At 41.2% G+C, this 23,333-nt stretch overlaps 1 protein-coding gene across 1 annotated transcript in view; it reads right to left on the bottom strand.

Moving 5' to 3' along the window:
* The window catches only part of BRIP1 (BRCA1 interacting DNA helicase 1), a 384,399-nt gene that overhangs the window by 285,945 nt on the left and 75,121 nt on the right, over positions 1 to 23,333 (bottom strand). The window lies entirely within an intron of this gene.

Raw genomic sequence — 23,333 nt, forward strand, 5'->3', positions numbered from 1 at the left:
CATCTCACAGGTACAAACTGAACGTGCCACATAATTATCACCAAGAATTGATAATTACTAACAGTCATTACCTTCAATTAAAGGATAAGTTCACCTTTCAACCAAAAAATAATTGCACATTTTTTTGCAGGCAAAAAAAATGTGCATTTATTATGGGGTTTTTTTGGGAGCCTGTAAAGCATTCTACTGCAGACCTCTCAGTGTATCTGCTTCCTCGTACCACATATGGGGAAGCCGATATTTACTGACTGAAAGACTCAATGAACTACCACAGCACTCACAGAGCCATGGTAGTTCATTGAGAACTACAAGCTGACAGCTGCAAAGGCTACCAGGTCTTGTAGTTTTTCTTATTCACAGAACACATTTATTAAAAATTGTGACAGCTAGCGGGAGGAGAAGATGCCCCGCTAGCTGCCACAAGGGGGATCAGGGGTGTGTGAGGGCCGGTCCATTCTTAACATATTAAACCCTGAATAAGAGTGTAACATGTTACAAAAGGTGAACTTATCCTTTAACTGAAGCAGGAAAGCAAAGCTTGAAGTGTATGTAAACCCTAACAATACAGTTATCTTATTTGCTTGCTCTTGGTCTGACAAATATATCTTTAAAGTGTTTTGTTATATCTGTTTATTAAATGCCAAAAAAACACAACTGTTGATCCTGCAGAAATCTTGTGAGCTGATGGTTTCCTGTATTATCTGCCTCTGCTGCCTGTTATCAGTTGAAATTGTTGGTAACCATCTCTTTGGACTCTACCCTTAGGTTGTGGAGATGAGGGGAGCAGTGGGAGGTGTTCTGTAGACTTAACACACTTCCTGTCTTTGGGGGGGGGAGGGGTGACAGCTCTAAAAGAACACAATCTTCCCTTGTTCAGAAAGTTTGACAAGCCAATAAAATAAAAAGGCCACCTTAATGTAAAATAGCATACCAATGATAAAATGCACTACGTCGAGCCACCCTGATATGACTGGGACCTAAGACTTATCGATGTCATAAGGCTTGCACCACTATGCAATATTGCATTGCAGTGGCATTCATTTTCAAAGGGAGTCAAACTGGTGGCCCTCCAGCTGTTGCAAAACTATAAGTCCCATCATGCCTCTGCCTTTGGAAGTCATGCTTGTAACTGTCAATCTTGCAATGCCTCATGGGACCTGTAGTTTGGCAACAGCTGGAGGGCCGCCAGTTTGACACCCGTACTCTATGGCAACACATCTGCGTTTCAGCAAATGGTTACACACTACCGTGCATTGTGGTGCACTGTGTACTAAAAAAAAGGTGAGGTTTTTTTGTCCATTTTTGGTTCATTGGGCAAACCAGAATGGAAGGGTGTGAAGGAAGCCTTGGGGACGGAGTACTGAACTTTGGTTAGGTGGTTATAATTAAGGCTGAACCTCCAATCAGTCTGAAAAAGACTTGGTAGAATAAGCACCTATTTCTTCAGAACAGAAAAAAGAAAATGTTTGCAAAAATACTAGGTCAACTAGAGGGGACTGTTTTTGCAACAAACTGGATTTACACTTCAGCACTATCTTAACAGTTTTGATAGAATTAATAGAGTTCCATTATGGCCAAAAAATGTACCTTTCCTGGAAAAACAAATGGTGGGTTTTCTCTTGTGCCATTTAAGTGACTAAAAGCATTCCAATCCTCCCCTTTAGGCTCCATGCACACTATTAGCTAAAAAATGCCAGAAAAGCACTGCATGAAAAACGCTCATAGTAGTGTTTTTGTGCCACCTTTTAGCAGCAGTTAAGAACATTTTGCTTTTTTATCTGCAGGAAAATCGCCCCCAAAAACGTTTTTCTGCTCCTAAAAGCTGATGTTTCAGTAACGCTTCTAGACTAAAATAGTGTGCATGGACACATAGGATAACACTATTGCTTCTAGAGGCAGAAAAAAATGCTCAAAGCTGCTTCTAGGAGCATTTTTTAAGCTAGTGTGCATGGAGCCTTAGCTGAGATTTTTTGACCAAAAGCCTGGGGTTTTGTCACAAGACTGGAGCCGAAAGGTTCTTGGAGAAAGTATTTTAGCCTTACTTTTACTCTTTATTGTTAACAGCATTAAGTATAAACTTAACTTCACCAAAAAGTGTCTAAAGGGCTATAGCAGGACAAATCTATGTTGCCCGAGCACAAAAAGTCCGCTGGTGACCAGATTACCTCGCCCTAAGCTGGCCAAAATGCTCCTTGCAAGCTAATCACAAGTTTTAAGTAATAAAGATTCTGTTGAAGATCATCCACATCAACCAGCAGTCTGGTCACCTGATTGCTTGTGAATCTGTGTTCCATGAGCATGTCCTGCACACCTGTGCCCCCTTCCCCAAACTTTTCAACCCTTAGAATTAGCTTCAGGAGTGACCAGAGCATTAAAAATGGACATCCATCTACTTGCAGCAGATAACTCTGAGAGGTGCAATGGAAGTACTGATCAGCAACAACTCTCCAGCAACAGAAGCTACAGGGATTGATGGCTTTACTAGAGAGAAGAAATTAATTTTTGTGAGTAGTTTGCAGAGGAAATACATTGTACATTGTCTCAGACGTGGTGGTAGTCTCTGTAGTGATTACAGCTACAACAGCTTGAAATGGTGGTCCTCAACACCACTATTATCAACCTGTGGAACATACAGTTAGCATGTGTTCTTCATCAGGGTAAACAGGAGTTGGTGGTGGAGGTAGCAGCAGTTACCCCATGTTCCAGAGTGGTTTCTGTATCAAATTTCCCACCACAACCTGCACTTTAATGAGCACCTCTCAGATGAGCAAATGGCCATGACTTTAAAGAATTTGTCAACCCAACATTTCATAATCCTGATATGTTCCTGCTGTACCATGTACTTGTATGAAAAAGTATTCTGTTCTTTTTGTATTGCTTCCTTTGTGTACCTGCCAGTCTCTCTGCTCTCCTATTAAAAACTGACCACACTGATCAGGAGAACATACCTGGTCAGTTCTCTAGCTATACTGTAAACACAGCCTGCTCTCCTCCAATGATCAGGCTTGTCCTCAGACACGCTCTTATGCAGCTGAGAACAGAGTGAATGTGATCACTTATAACAATGGGAAAAATGTATTTATAATGGTTTTTCTATATTAATACACAAATGTTTTGCCTTTCATTTCTATTTTAAACTGAATGGGTTGTTTTACAAGGTGAGGGTTTACAATCACTTTAAGGAGGCTTAACTGAAAGCTAATGAGCAAGGTAAGTAAGAAGGTGATGAGCCAAATGATGCCACAAATAAGCACACTAAATCATGTGCCCTGAAGTCCAAGTAGTGGTTTTATTGCAAGTAGAGGGCTTCAAGCAAGAGATCTCAAGGCTGCTCTCAAAGAGGAATGCCTACACGGTGAGGGATCAGCATCCAAAAAAAAAACAGTTCCAGCAACAGTGACAACCCCTCCTCTTTTAGAGTATTTAATATGAGAGTTACTGCTGAGCCTCTTTATTTCTTTCCAATTCCCAAGGGGTGTTACGAAAAGGGCATCACAACTTGGCCAAACTTTGCAATCTTTAGGAACTCCAATTTAAAATATATGGAGGAGCCTAATAAACAGTCAGGTTTCAGTGCTTGCCCCATATCCTGTTTAACTTCATTTTTACAACTTGTATTATTTGCCAGATTAAAACCATATTGTTGCTTAACTTTTTGGAGCTAGATTTCAGGTTTAGGTTAAGTAGATCTAGGCCTGCATAAGGTAATAATAGCCATGACCTGAAAATCTGCATTAGTCGTCAAATCATCCCATGGCAGAGCACCCATGAATCCTAAGTCTTGCAAGAAAGGGCTTTGACGTCTTCTCAACATGAAACCCTGCAGCCTCCCAAGACTAATTTCTGCATCTGCCATTCAACTGCCAAATCTTCTTAAGCCTCACTCACACAGGGCATACAATACAGTACATGAGTGCAGGGCTGTGTTCACCCAAATGGGGGTAGGGGGGTGGGGCACAAAGAAGAAAAGTATGCTATATGTTATTGAAAAAAATGCTATATGCATATTTGAGATCTTCTAGATCAACAGTGTTCATGATAATACTTAAGGCCTGTTCATACTGGACAGCCTATTCCTGGCTTCAGTACCTAGAGAGTCACTAACCTGGAACCAGAATACGAATGGGATTAAATTCTCACATGGTGGAGCATTTTAGACTAGGTTCACTCTGAATTTTTGCGACTTTTATTCAGTTTTCAAGTGCGAAGGAGCACCTGCAGTGTGATTTAAATATAATTTGGCTGCGATTTGCTTGTCATGCGATTTCCACACAGGTTCAATTTGGATTAAGAGAGAGGATCTCTCTCATCAAAAACACAGGGGACACTTGGAAAAAAGCATTGGAATTGCAATGCATGTGAACAGACGAGCGAGTCACATGCGGTTTCCATTCAATTCTATGAATCTCAAAATTGGATTGCACCGCTCCAAACATGCACACAACCCTTGTTTAAAATGCAGTGCGTGTGGACTGCATATATGTGAGCGTCCTCCATAGGAAAACATTTTATTTGCCATGTCATGCAATTCACCGTAGTCTAAAATGCATACAAAACTGCATCAGTGTTAAACAGGGCTTAAAGTGATCAAGTCAAAATCTTCTTAACCTATTTCAATTAACTAAATTAAATAATTTACAATGGATGCTGCTTCTTGATGTTCAAATGTTTTGGTTACCTGCAGAACCAGCTGATCCCTTGAGCGCAGCCCAGATATTCTATTTTATTCTTTCCTATTTTAGGCTATCCTATTTTGGTGTAGTTCCTTTCCCTTGCAAGGTTCCTATGGAGCCACTTTTGGTTGTGTGCTAGTAAGCTGTGCATCCACAAACACACAGGTGCAGCAGGAAAGATCAATTCACTGCCCTGCTGCTCCCTTCTCCAATTTAGAGATGGGCAGCTATTGAAAATGCAGTCCCTTATGATTTTGTACTCAACAGGAAGTTCAGGGAAGTGATGCTTAAAGAGTTGGAACCAGCTGTTTGTAAACATGGTGATTATAAGTGCTTAGACAAAAAAGTAAAGAAATACTTTGCTGGGCAATGTATATTTTAGTCTAGATTTATTATTAACAAGTAGTTTGCAAGTTACTTTAAAGTAAGTCAAAGCACCCTCTAGCTCTCCCTAATAAGTATAGAAACAGCTGCCAGGTCGGGCAGATTTGCAGCAGCAGTTGTGCTGTACCTAGTGGGCAGCACAGTGAATATCTGTCAAGAGCAAAGTCAGGTGACTCCAAGACTTTGTAGGGTGTGGGGTGTCAATTGAAGGACAACTTTACCAAAAGTACCGTTATCATTTACAGTATACTCTGGGTGCACAGTGAACCCAGCACTACTGTTTTACATTTTCCAGAACTAAACACATTGTTGGCATTCTACCAACAAGAAAAAGAACAGCAACATCAAAGGAAAAGCACAGCAGTACAGAACAAACTGAATTCTCGTAGCACTCCATTCAGCTTAATACATATTTTTCTCCCTGAGCATCAAAAAGTCCCATTCTGATGCTGAGGAATTTGCGACCTTGAGCAGTCAATGTTTGATGAGTACTTGTACAGATGAGCTTTATTGTCTAAATATCTTTCCTCTGTGAAACACAGACCACTTGGTAAAAAGGACACCATTAGTAAAGTGATAAGAGAGAACTGCAGCCGTAAATAATTACAAGGAAATTATTTGTTCCCTGTTCCAGTCTCTATGTACTCTTAATAAGCTTTCGTATGGGTATTTCTTTCAAATAAAATCTGGAATGTGCCTGGTCTAAAAAGTCAAGAAACAGCTAAGTAATTTTCTGTTGGCTGCACTGTAAAAAAGGATTACTGGCAAGAAAAGTCAATTTGTTAGCAAGGATACAGTCCTTGAATAAAGCATTTCAAAACAGAATATGAAAACTGATTTATCCTTCCATTTATTAGTAGAGTCAAAGGATATAGGATAGTACTGGAGAAAGGTAAACATCGCATCAGTCCTACATTTAAGTGAATTTTGAAGTTTCCTGTTTAATTTATTTATTGAACGGGTCCGTTCACTCAAAAGTATTTTTGGTTTGAATAGATAATGGAAATGAGATCATCCGACGACTTCGCCTATAATTCCCGACTCTTGAAAAATTAACTTAAATTCAAGGGTTAACTGCTCGTTCAGGTCTAGGAGAAAGTAAAAGCACTTTTACTTACCTGGTCCTCCACTCCCCTTGCAGATAGCATTCCCCCATGCTCTGACAGAGGACTGTCCCTTGCCAGAGGGCTATGGACACTGTATCGGTCTTGATGCTGTCAGGACCTTAGACCACCGGAGCATAGGTGGAAGACACTGCCTAATAAGCCTCGCAGTGCAGGTGTAGCCCCGCTGCCAGGGAAAATGTTAAGGTTTCCTAGAGCTGGCCGTTAATTACTCTGTTTAAGACAACACCTGCTATTTGCTATCAATCTACTTAGAGCCCCAAATGCTGGCCAGAACTCAAATATTAATATGCTGTATTTTACCTGATTAATCTATTGATATATTGATCTATAGATTTTCTTTAATCCTTTCATGTCCAGGGATAGGTAATCAAGACCATTCTGATTAGACCAAATTTTAAGGGCCATTGACGCCATAAGCGTTGGGATTAGCTTTGCAGCCTTTGCCGATGCGGTTCTGATGCATAGACAAGGCAATCTGCCTTGAGTCCACTGAGTTTAGTTCAGACCACTGCAGTTGTTTGCACTGAAAAAAGTTGGACATGTTGCATTTTTATACAGTTCAGCAGTGCATAAAGATGAATGAATTGTAATGTTTTCACTTCCAAATTCATTATAAGGTAAAATGATTGATGAAAAAGAGTTTACCATTTTCCTGCCCCACACATCTATCCCAAATTTTACAGACATCTTCCATGGGCCTGGACTCAGAGGAGCAAGGGGAGCTCAAACTCAGCATCTGCATTTGAGCCTATAGAACAAAAAACGCCACTTTTTGTGTTTAAAAAAAGTCCCTGATCCTTATCAAAAACTGCACCAGGTGAAAACGCAGAGATGTGAACGAGTCCCATAGGAAATCATGTTAAATGGACTGCACTGCGTTTCTGCAAAACGGAAAATGCTTAGGTGTGAACCTAGGGTCACTTCCTGTTTTACCTAGAGAATCATGAATAAAGGTCATATAATTACCTTATTCCTACACTGAACAAAGGTCAACACTGCAAGAAATGATCCTACACTCCACACTACTCATGGAGAAGAAAGGATAGTGATATTAGTTTAGCATTAAATTATTGAGATTCATGGTTTCATGACTTTGTCAGAGTGGAGCCTAACTAGATAAAATAAAGGGTAAGTTGTGGTGGAATACAAACAAATTGACTTGCGAGCCACCGAGGTATATTATAAAAATATGAGTATTAGATCGCTGGTTAATATGCCCACTCTCATGTGATGTGCGTTTATCAACAAAATATTGGAATAATTACTGCGCTCTAATATCATCAAAAAGGTGTAATCAAAAAGTGATGCGACACATCATCCCCCGGACGAAGCTACGGAATCCCTGTAGCGCAATGCGTTGGGGAGGGGCAGTGACGTCATCGCGCATTCTATCTAAGATATGGCGAGTACTGAAGGTGTGTGGACACACACCCTCCGCTCTGTTTCAGCTGCAAGCTGTGGGATCTTGTATATATAAAGCGCAAATGTATTATATTAAATGTGAGTGCAATTTGGAAGCACATTAAAGCTGTTTTACCCCTGGGATAAGACACCATATCTTTTATCTCTTTTTTGCATGAGACATACGAGGAATACAAAGGAAGATGATTAAGGAGTGGATCAAAGGAGGGAGTATCCCTCACAGTCCTGCAGTTACACAGGTTTACCACATCACTGCAAAGATCTTATCTTCACACCGAAGGAGAGTATCTGTCTAGGCTTGATATTCATTTGCACATTGGGACATTATTGCCGTCTTTTCACAGCAGACTTTTTATTTTTTTTTATTTTTTATTTTTTTTAATTATATTTAAAATTATTGCAATTTTATATTATATTATGAATTTTTTTGAGGTTTACAAATGGAAGATTTGCACATTGTTATAAGGATTGCACATATAGGGACCTGCTAATATGATATGATTGTATCAATTTTTCATGTTTTAATTTTATTTATTTAATTAGTCACGGTACATCTACAATTATTATTTTTATTTATATTTATTTATAAGCACTTTGCACTTTTTGATTACACCTTTTTGATGATATTAGAGCGCGGTAATTATTCAAATATTAAGTTGTGGTGGAATACTACCAGTAACTACAATCCAATAAACTTTGCATAAACCTTGCAGTATTCTGTATTGGTTGCAAATCATATTACACCAAGTAGCCTTGGTAGTAGTTGAACAGGCAAACGATAATATATCAGCACATACAACTATCAAAATTATTGCTAACACCAAGTGCCTTTTATAGAACGCTGAAAACAAATATTAGATGCTTTACATTTACTCAAGCATTTTATAAAAAATAGAAAGTTTAACATTATCTCACCTTTAGTGCAAGGTCTGATTTAGGAATTGAAATCGCACCTGAAATTGCATCTAATGAATGTGAATGTCAGTGTCTTAACATTTGCGATTTACTGCAGTGCGATTTCTAAAGTAGTTTTTGCATTACTTTTTCTGCAGTTTTATTGTGATTTCACATACATAGAATATAATAAAAATCGCAGTTCAAATTGCAAGAAATCATTGAAAACCTTCACAAGTAGCAATAAAGTCTTCAGAAATTGCTCCTGAAATCGCTCTGAAATTGCACGATTTTAAATCACAGTGGTGTGACTGGTGACTTAGAATTAAAATGTGGTATTCTCTAAAATATAACAGTCTGCCCTTACAACAGTTGTTATTTTTGGCAACAAGAGCTGAAAATTACAATTATGTGGCAAGATCAAATCTAGTTGGGTAAGACACAAGTATGGATTAGTATATAAGTTTTTTTTTTCAATGCAAAAAGAGTAAGTACCTGACTTTGTCTTAATAGCAGCATTTTGCAATCCTTTTTAGAGCAGAGTTTAGACAGAAAGGAAAAATAAAGCCATTTAACAGAGCCTCAGTTTCTCTTATTTGATCAGGAGGGCTTCAAACATACACTGCTCAAAAAAATTAAAGGAACACTTTGAAAACACATCAGATCTCAATGGGGAAAAATATCATGCTGGATATCTATACTGATATGGACTGGGTAATGTGTTAGGAACGTAAGGATGCCCCATCGTTTGATGGAAATGAAAGTTATCAACCTACAGAGGACTGAATTCAAATATACTCCGAAAATCAAAGTGAAAAAAATAATGCAGCAGGCTAGTCCATTTTGCTGAAATTTCATTGCAGCAACTCAAAATGGCACTCAGTAGTTTGTATGGCCCCCATGTGCTTGTATGCATGCCTGACAACGGCGGGGCATGCTCAGAATGAGACAAGGGATGGTGTCCTGGGGTATTTCCTTGCAGATCTGGACCAGGGAATCACTGAGCTCCAGGACAGTCTGAGGTGCAACCTGGCGGCATCGGATGGAACGAAACATGATATCCCAGAGGTGTTCTATTGGATTTAGGTCAGGCGAGTGTGGGGGCCATTCAATGGTACCAATTCCTTAATCCTCCAGGAACTGCCTACATACTCTCGCCACATGAGGCCAGGCATTGTTGTGCACCAGAAGGAACCCAGGACCCACTGCACCAGTGGACATTGGGTCCAAGGATTTCATCCCGATACCTAATGGCAGTCAGAGTGCCATTGTCTAGCCTGTAGAGGTCTGTGCGTTCCTCAATGGATATGCCTCCCCAGACCATCACTGACCCACCACCAAAACTGTCATGCTGAATGTTACAGGCAGCATAACATTCTCCACACCCTTACATGTCTGTCATGTGTGCTCAGGGTGAACCTGCTCTCATCTGTGAAAAGCACAGGGTGCCAGTGGCAGACCTGCCAATTCTGGTGTTCAATGGCAAATGCCAATCAAGCTCTAAGGTGCCTGACAGTGAGCACAGGGCCCACTAGAGGACATCGGGCTCTCAGGCCACCCTTATGAAGTCTGTTCCTGATTGTTTGGTCAGAGACATTCACACCAGTGGCCTTCTGGAGGTCTTTTTGTAGGGCTCTGGCAGTGCTCATCCTGTTCCTCCTTGCACAAAGGAGCAGATGCCGGTCCTGCTGATGGATTAAGGACCTTCTATGGCCCTGTCCAGCTCTCCTACAGTAACTGCCTGTCTCCTGGAATCTCCTCCATGCTCTTGACACTGTGCTGGGAGACACAGCAAACCTTCCGGCAATGGCAGGTATTGATGTGCCATCCTGCAGGAGTTGGACAGCCTGTGCAACCTCTGTAGGGTCCAGGTATCACCTCATGCTACCATTAGAGACACTGACCCTAGCCAAATGCAAAACTAGTAAAAAACAGTTAGAAAAGATGACGAGGGAAAAAAATGTCAGTGGCCTCCATCTGCAAAACTATTCCTGTTTTGGAGGTCATCTCATTGTTGCCCATCTAGTGCACCTGTTGTTCATTTCATTAACACCAAATCAGCTGAAACTGATTAACAACCCCCTCTGCTACTTAATTGACCAGATCAATATCCCAGCAGTTTAATTGACTTGATGCTATATTCTGATTAAAAAGTGTTCCTTTAATTTTTTTGAGCAGTGTATATGAGCAATTTGACTGATGTTAGTAGTATTGAGCATGAACAGTAGTGGCAGTATGGTGAATATGCTCTCTTATTCCACCCATGGCTATTAGCAAAACTACACATTTGTGGGAGTATCAGTAGAACAAATAGGTAATAATGTTAGAAAATGGAGAATGTATACCATAGCATACAGTATATTTGAATAGCACAATATAGGGGAAGGACAGTGGTCTGCCACTGCAAAGAGTTCATTCCAAGATTTGACTGTGCATGAGATGTGCTATTATTCAGTATAATATAATGGCTGGGTGGTACAAAGACATGTGGTTTGGAGTTACAAATTGACTTTTGGTGCTAAAGGTCTTGATTTTATGACAAAGATCCTACTAATATTTTGCATATTTTTGGATTAAATAGGTATATGTCCAGAAACCCTGTCAAAATTTTATTGCTGTCTGTGTCCTTGCTAGATAGACTTTCTCTCACTATTTGTCATAGGGGCCATTGCTCATAGGACAGGAAGTGATGGGAAATATAAGGTTGTATAGATGTCACCAGAACAGAAGATGAGAGGAAATCTTCCAATAGGGACACCTGTTTTGGTGACCGCTGTCTAAGGTTAGGTTCACATCTATGTGTTTTGTAGTGCATTTTGCAGAAATGCACTACAGTCCATTTTGCAGAAATGCACTACAGTCCATTTAACATTTCCTATGGGACACGGTCACATCTCTGCGTTTTCTAGCCACCGTGTTTTTGGAAAAGGTCAGGGACTTTTTTTAACCGCAAAACGGTGCGTTTTTGGTTCAATAGACGTCAATGGACCCACACCAAAATGCAAGTGATGCATTTTTGCCGTGTTGTGGCTTTCCCGCTGACAGCTGAGTGTGAACAAAAGAGATTTGTCCCCCCCCCCATCTATACAAGGCCCTGAATCAATACCATATGGATTTTGAGGGGAACCCTACGCAATTTTTTTTTTTTATGGCATGCCCCCCAATCCATACCAGGCTATTATCCGAGCATGCAGCCCAGCAGGTCAGGAAAAGAGGGGGATGAGCAAACGCCCCCTCCCCCTCCTGAACCATACCAAGCTACATGGGAAGGAGTGCTTTGGGGTAGGGGGCTTCCTTAAAACTGTAGTGTAAATAAAAACAAGAGGCAGTTTTTGACAAGTCCTTTATTTAAAAAACAACAAAAAATATATGTCCTCCAAAGTGTATCCATCTTCTGCCATCTGACAGTTCTTTCCTAACACCTAGCATGCCTCATTCGGTGACATCTTAAGGAAGTGGGGCCACCCAGTGACGTCATCTGGTGGCCCCCACCCCTTAATTTAAGAACTGTCAGACAATGGAAGCCTTCATCGGATGCAGAGAGCTCGCTCTCTCTCTTTTTTTTCCCGGGTCAGCGGCGTTCATCATGATTTGTGCTATTTCGGGGGGCATTTATTTTTTATTTTTGTTTTCTAAATAAAGGACTTGTCAAAAACTGCCTCCAGTGTTTATTTACGCTACTTTTTTTGGGCAAACGAGCAGGGCTACTATGTACCCCATACTCATCACTTAGTGGGAGGGGCAGGGATCTGGGGGGCCCCTTGTTAAAGGGGGCTTCCAGATTCTGATAATCCCCCTACCCACAGACCCCACAACCATCAGCCAAGGTTGTGGGGGACAAGGTGCTTTGAGGGGGAAGCCCCCCTTCCCCAAATCACCCCTCCCCATGTTGAGGGCATGTGGCCTGGTTTGGTTCAGGAGAGGATGGGAGGCGATCACTCGTCCTCCTCCTTTCCTGACCTGCCAGGCTGCATGCTTGGATAAGGGTCTGGTATGGATTTTGAGGGGGAACCCCACCCAATTTTGTTTTCTATTTTGGTGTGGGGTTCCCCCCAAAATCCATACCAGACCTTCACGTCTGATAAGGATTGGGGGGAGGACCCACACCGTTTTTTTTATTTTTTTTTTATGTCAGCATTCCTTTGTTTTAATTCAGCAGTCATTGGTTTTTAAGGACACAGCGGCTGCCCACTCCTTAACAACCAAAAATGCAAACACAAAATGCATAAAAAACGTATCACAAAACGTGCTGTAAAACTGCATCAACTGCACCTGCATAGATGTGAACCTAGCCTAAGAAGGGAATTCATCCCTCTTTCAAGACATTTTCTCTTACTTTCTGTTGTGTGCATAGAAGGGAATTCCCACAGCAGAACACAGAAACCAACCAAAAAAAAATTCTTACAGGTTTTAATCATTCCCAAGTCTTTTCAAAACTAAACAATAGCTATAGATACATACTACAGAATTTATAGTTAAATATTTCTTTACTTTTGGAGGGGTTTAAAACCCATAACATGTTATTTATTCTGTCTGCGTACTATTGGTGAAAATTATATTAATTTCCTGTAACAGAGAAATAATAGGAAGTTAGGAGAAATCAACCACCGTGAGGGGAATTCCCCTCTTAGACAGTTGTCCCTGGGAGCAGATCTATACATCAAAAGATTCCCCTTCTTGTTCTGGAGACAACTGGCAATTGTCACCAGTAATATTAGAGGGGTGAATCTTGCGACTGAATACAAAAGACAGCCAAAAAAAATCTTGATAGTGGGCCTAACATTTCCCAATTTCCCAAAACAGAAAAATGGTTTGGCCTAGGGATACATTTTAACTGTCAAATGATTTGTAATTATGCTCAGGTATCCTTGAGATTCATTAAACCCCATCATATAATAGTAAAGTAATAATAAAGTATATACCACTTTTGGATATTGTTTTTCTTTTATTTCCTAGGCAGTAAATAAGAAAAAAAAAACACTGCTGAGATGCTGTCACATACCTGATGGGAGACTGAAATGACGAGGTCGGCCTCACTTGTCACTAGCCCTCACCCCGCTGGAGTTGGAACAGAGGGAGTCTAGGGACCAGGGGGACAAGAGCGCCAGTAGTTGTTGTTTGCAGCTCTTGCAGATGATGACCTTGGAAGGCTGATGATCCTCTGATTCAGGCACAGTAGTAACAAGCAGAGCAGGTCTTGTAGATTGCCAGGCGTGCACCAGAGCAAGGCAGGTAATGAGAACAAGAGACAGGAGCAGTGTCATAGGAATAGCCAGGGTCATCAACAGTCGGGCAGCATGGTAGAGAATCAGAAGGAAAGCCAAGGTCAGGAGCAGAGCCGAAGTTAGGAACCAGTATCAATCAGGAGAGCAATCAGAGTCAGGTCAGGAACAAGCCGGGTCAGCAACAAAGGAATCATACGGGAACAAGCAGGACACGGGGCAGCTGAAGACCAGTCAGCACTTAACATGGGTAGAGACACTCTTTAAATAGGCCGTCTGGCGCCAATCTTCGCCGTGCGTGTGCACGATCGCGCATTTCTGCGCGCATGCGCACAACCGGCAATTCTCCGGGAATTCCTATGGCAATGCGCATTTCTAATCGTGATTCGTCTTGCCGGAAATCCCTTACAGATGCTTACAGCTTTCTCCTCTGCCTATAAACTGCTGAAAATGTTCTTCCTCCAGTCTACCTTGCTGTGAGTGATAGAGCTGTAATATGCCAATAAGCACAATAAGCACCTAACTTCCAAGTCTTTGTCTGATTTCTACTCTACAGAGGATAATGAAGAAAAAAAACATAAAAAAACTATATATTTCATGAAGGGACACTATAGTATTTTAACATACTTTAAATATTTTTAATTAGTACATCACCGGACTACCTGGTATTTGTTCTATGATTGATCAATCACTCAATTAGCAAAAAACACAAAAAGAAACACTGCAGAGCAGATAAATTCCTGTATGCTTCTATTAGGACATGCTTTATATCATGTACATTGTGTTCAGATTATTGAGATAGAATGACAAAATTACTAAACTCGAATCAAGATTCACATATTAAGTAACAAATCTTACCCACCACTTTAATCATACCAGGGAAGTGTTCTGGGTCTGAACCAGATTAATCTGGGAAGGATTAGAAAAGGTCCATGTAGCCTCAAATTGACAGAGTTTAAGATGTGCATGATATCATCACCAAGTTTATGCACACCAAAGACCTTTGATGATACTGTTACTCATTCTAATTTGTTGACAGAGGGAAAAAAGAAGTGTATACCAGTAAAAAAAAATTAAAACCCAGAAAAGCAAGCATGCAGAGCAAATACTTGGGTTAAAGTCTTTTTGTCAATTCCTGACAGCTGATATCAATCCTTTATGAAAAGGTTTAACTGATTTTATTCTACAGCTCAAAAGCACAGAACAAACTGTTTGTGCATGAGTGAACAAGCACTCCTATTTTCTACATATTACCTTGCTCTTATAAAAAAAAAAATTAGAATGCCTTTAAAGATAAAACGGCTCAGTGCCGGTTCACATATATGCGGTTTGAACATGTAAAAAAACATTGCTTCCTATGGTGCCTGTTCACATATGTCTGGTGAACTGGCAATGCAGATTCAGTGCAGATTGAAAAAGAGTCCTGTCCGATTTTTGAGCAGTGCGGTCCGGTTCAGGTGCGGATTACAGGCTATTGACTTCTATGGGAACCGTTTCTAAACCACATATGTGTGAACAAGATAATCCTGAGAGCTAATTCTGTCCTGAACCTGTCACACCACACATGTGTGAATCAGCTCTTAGAAAACTTAAAGTAGATAAAAACCCTAATTTGATAATAAACAACTGCTATGTTTTTTTTCCTTTAACATACTGTTTTTACCTTTTGTTCCCCCATCCTTTTTTCACATCTCAGTGCTGATGTTCTACTGCAGCCTTGTTCAGTCAATATGTACTAGCTCCAGAATAAGCTGCACATTATTGCACTGGATCAACCTGCTGAAGCTTAAATTTATAGACCATGCCCATGCAGGTCAGTACGGCTTCATGTGGCCAGAGGTGACAATGTGGGAGCACGATTGGAAGACAATTGTCACCCATTACAGGAAGTGCTTAAGCAACGATCTTCAATGCAAGATTAGCAGGTATTAGTTATATTTGAACTGCCTATTTAAATAACATTAACAAGACTTTTGAAATGGTATCTTACGTGATATTATAGTGATTGGGCTAGGATCTTTTTTAAACAGCACCTTAGGCTGACTGACTGACTGACTGGTAGATGTCTAGCATTTGTCAACTTTGGCTGATACAAATTTATAAGAATAACCAATTCAAATTGAAAAACATTTGTATACACAGCACTATAAAAGCTATCACGCCAGAACATGAATTAGTTAATATGACACTGATAATGCAGCTTTCCACATGCACACACCCTGCAGCAGGTATCCATAAGGCATCAAACATTTTTCTTCAGTTAGGAGAGAGCAAGGAAGTGTTGGGTTTTATTGCCGTCTGTGTCCTTTTCTAGGGAGATGCATCCCCAGGAATAGAGAGAAAATCTGTTTTCCTGGGGAAAACTAGAATCTCCCCTCACTTTGAAGAGATTTCGTATTGCTTTCTATTTTGTCTCTGGTCAGGAAGCAGGATACAAGGGTGGCATGAGGTCCACCTATAGAATTCATTTTGTCCAATTCATCAGGAACCAGGTGAAATTCGCATAGCGTAAGAGCAAGAAAAAAAAAAAGTGTGCGCTTTAGATATATTGTACATGAACCACTTTACCAAAGAGCTACAGCACAGCCTGTAAGAACACGACTCTTATTTTAACATGTTAGCCTACTATAGCATAGAGCCTTCCAGAAACATAAAACACTGCTTTTTTTATCTTCACATAGCAATGCCCAAGTCTGCTAATATGTCACTCAACTTTGGCTTTTAATATCAAGGTTTTATTTTTCGGCAACCATTTATGTAAGAATGACAGCCAGACATTCTAGACTTATTGAGTACTGTGTCTTAAATTATACATTCTAGATTTATTCTCCAGAACCAGCAGATAAAATGCATGATAACTGTTTACTAGTTAAATAGGAGATTATATCCTATTGCTTCATATGTTTATAATTGTTTTTAACATTCCAAATTGCCAAAAACATCAGCAGTTCAATATACCCATTTAAAATCAAATGCAAAAAATAATATTGCATTAAAAATAGGATCAATCTTGGCTCAAAAGTCTGATAAAAGTTGTTCATTGGTTAATATAATTAGTGCTCGTGTTCTTATGACATTTTCACCACTTTATATGCTCCCCCTGAGAGATTACTTCACTGCCAAGTAAGTGCAACACAGCAGGGTTTGCTCAGACTTCATGCTTTGGCAATCAAATGTCAACACATTAAGTTCTGTATTATTTTCCAAAATAACTAATATAAAAAGGAAAAACAAGTTATCCACTGCAAACACACAGTGCTATAGTGATAGTATGGAAAAGGAGACACAGTGTACGCATACATTAATGTTACTTCACATGCAACCACAAATGTTTTCCTGGCCCGGTAAGAAGGTGGGAATAAAACATTCATGACAAGTCTCACTGAAAAGCCAATAAATTACAGCACCTCCGCTTCCTCTAAAAGGAACATTATCACTTTTCTCATTCTAGCTTCAAAAATACAGGGAGTAGTTTAGAATTACATTCAAGAGCACATACATGTATGGATTCCCAAAAATCATCTTAAAGGGTCTGCAATAATATAACCACATATACAGTATGCTTTTATGCTATGTGTTTGTTGTTGTTTTTTTGGGTGGGGAGCATAGAACCACAGTAAGGTTTTCACTGTGATGTGTGACCCAATTGGAAATTTCTCTTCGCTTCCTGTTTGGACAGGATTGTTGAAAGGAAGTTGGTGGAAATTTCTCCAGTGGGAAACAGATTACAGTAAAACACATTTTTCAGTAAAATGGGGAACAGTTAAAATGGCTGTCAAGTTGTTGTTATCATGTCTGTGACTTCCTGCAAGTGATTACTGTTTCCCTAATTTCTTATTCTGCTGTGAGACTATGCAAAGGACAGGAAGGGATTTAAACAAGAATTTGCATCGAGATAAAGAGCCCATACCCCTGAACCAGAAGCTGACAGTTGAGAATGTCGGCCTACCAATTTTCCACAACTGGGATGTGGACAGCGGAGAGGGCCGGAGTATGCAGTTCAGCCCAAGTGAGAACTATATCTGCTTCTCTTTGAGCAGAGAAACTTCCGATGTCTCCTTATTGGTGGATGTAGGCTACTGCCATGGCCTTATCTGTCTGGTTTCTGGTCTTCACAAAATTTACAAATGGGTGGTCCAAGTTGAAGAGACAACCAAGTCTCTTTCCCCGAGTTCCAGGATGTTTATGAGGAATCAAGTTTGCGCCGATGAGCAAGTCCCTTGCGCCAAGAAGACTACGTCCAAGACCGCATTGGCTGGCATCCGTTTTGCGGTCTTTCCACATGTTTGGGAGAGACCATTTCCCTGACTCCAGCACAGGACTGGAAATGTCAGAGAATGTCTTGCCTTGTATGTCAGATGCATGAGACACTCCAAGGACCTGTTCGTCCCACACTGCTAGAATGTTGAGCTGGAATGGTCTGGATCAAAACTGAGCATACTGAACTGCCTCCAAGGAGGCTACCATGAAGCTCAAGATCCTATTGCACTGCCCAGGCATGAGAGTGAAGGGACTGAAGTTTGTCCCAGAGTAAGAAGATCCTGGATAGGGCCATATACAATGCCAGGCCCAGGTTCTCTAATCGGTGAGTTGGTTCCAACAAAAACTTCCAAGGGCTGAGGATCCAACCGAAGCACTGCAAAATTTACACTGTCTGCTGGATATTGGCTGAAAGGGTTAGGAAAGAGATCATCCAGGTAACAGACAACATGTATTCCCCAAGAATGGAGCAGAGCTAATACTGGAGCAAGCACCCTGGGAGATGATTCAAGGTACTGTGAAAAGGCCAAAAGAAAGGGCAACAAATTGGTAATGTTGAGCGTTCACAGCAAAACGCAGATATAATATGCAAAGCAACATAACAGATGTCAACAGAGGTCAGGAGGTCCACATGAAGGTGGGAGACAATTACCAAACTAGCCAGTTGTATTCAGAAACTTTGAACTCACAGAAACAAGAGTTTTCAGATACAGATTTGGCCAAGTGCCTCCAATTGTCATGAACCTCTGTATGAGTAGTTTTAAGCAGACACCCTGAAATCATTCCTCAATCAAGACTTGGGTAATGACCCCCTGAGAAAGTAGCTGCTCAACAGCAACAAAAAGATCTTCCCATCTTTGCAGTGAAATAGGCAAATTCGAAAGCATGAAGCGGGGAGGAGGCAGAGTTCAAATCTCTAGTTTGTCGCCCCTAAAAAGGAATTTCTAGACCCACATGTCTGAGACTTCTTAAGACTAGAAGGCCTAAAAGATCAACACACTCCTCCATTCTGACAAGTGGGGGCACCACTTCATTGACTGACTCTAAGAGTGTGTGCACTGGGATGGTCTTACCAGGTTTTGGCAATTTTAGGAAGCCCATGCTGGATACCTCAGGGTGAGCAGATTCAGGCTGCTCTAATGCTAAATATGAGCATATGGTATAGCTAGGAACTGGAGAAAAGAATCTTGAGGCACAGAAGTAAGTTTCCCTCAGTAGGCAGAAGATGTCCATCACCTAAGGCTAAAGACCGAAGCTAGCTAGCAGGGGTTCTATAGGGAATGTCCCTGAATCTTTTTTTTTTTTGCCAGTGTCAAAATCACCTATAGTTAGCTGCATATGACCCATGGTTAAGAATAAGATCCCATGTTATGTGGAGCCAGGCTAACTCTGTAGATAAGCCATAGGCTAAGAAGCTTCTGATCCCCCAGGTCCAGAAAAGCATTAACAGTGGAGTGAGGGACAGGCATCTTAGCAGAACTACTAAGAACATTTACCTTATCAAAGGAGGGCATCTGAAGACCTACCTCAATAGGTTGCTGATCAGCTACAGAAGAAAGACCTATTCTCAGGTGAAAAGGCCCCACAAAGTCCTTCAAACATACTCTAACCCCAGCAGAGGGCACCTGCATCAGGAAGCTAGTATGTTCCACCTGCTGACAATTTAGAGACACAGGGTTTTTAGGCAATGATTCCTGCCTGCAACCTGGGTGCACAAACCTCTCCTCTCAGTGCAGACTATCAGTTGATAAGAGCCAGTTTCTAAGGCAATAACCTTAGGGAAGGCAATGGAAGCAAGACTAAAACTGTCTGTCTTGTTCAACACTAGGACCAGGATACTTTTCCTGGCCCAGGGAGGATTACACTCCTCAGAGGAAAAGACACTGCAACAACTGGATTGTTTTCAGAATCCATCTGAATTGGAGGGAATAGTCCTTTTTAAGGAACGAGATGGTAGTTTCAAGGATGGAGATACTTCAGCTAGCTGGCAGGACTATCTTTGTGATAGATTCATAGGCCTGCTCAGAAACCAAGCCCTTGCCAACAAAGAGGACTGGAAGAGGCCAGGAAAAACAGAAGTGAGGGAGGCCACTCTGAGGGGGGAGTTGCCTCAATGCCCTACACTCCCACAATGGGGGAGAAAGTGTAAAACCCTACCTGATCACAAGGAACATAAAACACAGGATATGGGCATTTTTTAGCAAAGGCTTACACTCAACCACCTCACTCACAAGGTGAAAGATAGCTATCAAACTGGAAACCAGTAAAGCCTCATCCAACCTGATCTTGCAGGTATTAGGTCCTTTGGGAAGGTGCTGACTCTCATTACAGGAGGTCATTAGAGCATGCCACAATGGGGATGCCAGAATAGGGCTAATAGTCGAAGAAGTAGCAGGAACAAAACAGAGGATTCAGGTCCTTGACCAGGTAGGACACTGGTGATCTTGGTCAACTTTAAAGGTCAGAAAATCCCTCTGGAGAGGAGGGATACTGAGATGTACAATGTAGCACGAGAGGCTTTCCATGTCCTTAGGACAGAGGATCTTCCTGAAGAAGGCAATAGAAGCCCAAAAACAGTCACAGTTTCAAAAACAAAGTTAAGATATGGACCGGAGAAAAGGGTCCAGAAGCTGGGGGAACCAAAGGAGACTGGGGAAGTAGTAAGTCCTGTGCAGTAGTAAAGTTGAGATAAAAAAGGAGCAAACAAATGGAGTACCCTGTGGGCTTTGAGAGGGGGGCTTGCTGCACCTGAATGGCAGAAAAGCAAACTACAAAAGGACCTGCCAAGATGTGCAATCAGCCACCTAGTTTTAGAAGTTCCCTTCATGCAGAAGGATTTTCAAAGGGATTAGCTGACCTATATGTTCAAGCCCTACAGACTTACTTGAAGTAAAGCACTAAGGGCACCTACTGCAGAAGCAGTTGAAGAAGGGTGGGATTCAGCATACCTCTCCTTAGACCTCTTACATTGAGGCAAGAGTATTCTCTAGAGCCTCCAGGGGTACTACTGATCACAGACTCAAGTGCATGGTCGAAAAGATGACATCTCTTAAAGTCCAAGCAAGTCAGATGCTCCTTGGATACGGCATCAACTTCCCAGCAACACAAACAGTATGGACATCTAGATGCTTGTAAAAAGCCATCACAACTGAAACTTAATGCTCCAGGCATTTGCTCCCCACGTGCAATGCAATCCTGGAGGTGGAAAGATCCCTTTTGAGGGAACTAACCCAATTTGGCACAGCTTGACAGATTAAGGTCACTGCCGACACAGGACAGAGGGCAGAACCAGCCACTTCCAAGGAATTCTATCAGTCTATCAGTAGAATCTTTAAAAGTAAGCATGTCTTCTAACTGTTTACTGGCCACAGTGGGTAACTGGTGGATCAGCAGTGGGTATAAACCACCATTCAGAGAATTCCCTCTCAAAGGGGAACTGTTCCAGCACACTCACAGACGAGGCCCATGACACTTCAGGGTGTTTCCAGTCCATGTAGAAAAATACCTAGAATAGCAAATGTAATGGGAAGGTCTTTGCAGCTGTTGAAGATATAAAAGCCCCAAGGTTAGAGACAGCAGCACCCTTTGCAATTATGAAGTGGAGCAGAAGACTGCAAAGCCTCAGGAACAGTGATCTTGAAAAAGACTGCTGGGACTTAGAATCTGAGTCAGACCTGGTAACAGGGACCAGTGGTCTGGCCTGGTCTAAGGGCTAAGGAGGATCAGAGATAGACTATAAGATTTTGCTGGAACACGTTTAGTGCCTCTGTTTTCAATGTCTGTAAAGAGTTGAGTGCATGTGGGCAAAAAGATTATGGGCTGTAGTCACCCATAGCAGTGGGTTTGCTCCCTTTCGTTCAATGTGCAAACATTGTGGTAATGCAACTAGGTCAAAGGTGTGAGGCCAAGCCTCGGGTACTACTGAACACAAACATCTGGTGCTCGAAGGTGAGTGGGAGGAGACCAGAGTTACACGTGGTGCTTTGCAAGCAGGAGCAGCAGCAGCAGGGTGGTGCTTCCTCTATGCTGACTGGCAGGAAAAAGAGCATGTGGGATGATGCTTACTCTGCTAAGCCAAAAGAGCACGGAGTGCGTGCAAGACTTCACCAAGTAGATGACACAAATGCTCAGCTTACCCGTACTCCATTTAAACCTGCAGTGGCAGGAAATTTGAAAGGTGCCCAATGGTGAAAACAGAAAAGTAGCTCCCAGGGCTTCAGCCCAACGTACTAAAATACAATGATTCTTCAAAGACAGGGTCAGCGCTGGGATATGCCACAGCTCTGAACCTGCAAAGAGGTCCATGACTAACTTTTACCAGTAAGGCACTCCAAAGTCAGGCTTAGGAATAGGGTTGCCACCTTTAGCCTTTTCCAAGCAGAGCTGAAGAACTGATATACATCTTCCTATGATATTACCATGCTAGGTAGAGAAAAGGTTATACGATGATTGACTTATAGTTCTTGTTTGCCAGTGTTCAATCCTCCTGCAGGCAGCAGTATGATCCAACTGTATTTCAATTCCGGAGTTCCTCAATAGATAATAAAGAAGTGTACTTTTTCCAAAAATATCCAAAACTAAAAAAAATATTGTCAGGAAACTGCAGGTCTGCTAAAATATCTGTGAGTGACACTAAGATAAATGGATCTAAATATACAAATATAGGTATCCACAAGCAGGTATCTCCCAGCAGTCAGCAGAGCCTAGCAATTAGTCATCACCAGCTGCTGGCTGCTTGGAGGATATTTTGCCCCACCTCAGAATATACTCAGTGCCATTCCTGCTTGTATTCTGGACCTGCCTGATGCTATATCACCTGTCCTGATATGCATTCTCTCTGCCATCTAGTCTTCCCATCTCATGTTGCTCCTGCTTTTTTTAGCTGTTGCCTGTATATAACTAGTTAACAGTTAGTTATTGCCACTCTGCAAACCTGTTCCACTGTTTTGTTTTATGGATATATTTTTATGTTATTTAGATTGCTGTGGTCATAATAGTTAGCACTGCCTTTCACTTGAAAAGTGGTGTAGCTCTTTGCGTAGCCTACATATCTGGCTACACCAGACAGCAGGTTACCTGCCATTGGTTTCCTGCTAAAGAGAATAAAATGGCTGGATTTGGGCTTTAAAGTAAAATTCACCAAATGTACACATTTCTTGTTAATAATCATAAGGGTAAATCTCTGCTATCAAATGTTACAACATATAAATACAGAAAATGTTACAACAGTAACACAACACATGTGGAAATTTTAAAACACTAACATATCTACATTCTAACATCTAATAACGCAGCAAAAACAAAAAAAAATATTTCTATATACTCCATCGTACTTGTTCTATAACTTAAAG

Source organism: Staurois parvus, unplaced genomic scaffold, assembly GCF_062004578.1.
Source record: "Staurois parvus isolate SC_StPar_1 unplaced genomic scaffold, SC_StPar_1.0 ptg000172l, whole genome shotgun sequence".
In the NCBI taxonomy this organism is placed as follows: domain Eukaryota; kingdom Metazoa; phylum Chordata; class Amphibia; order Anura; family Ranidae; genus Staurois; species Staurois parvus.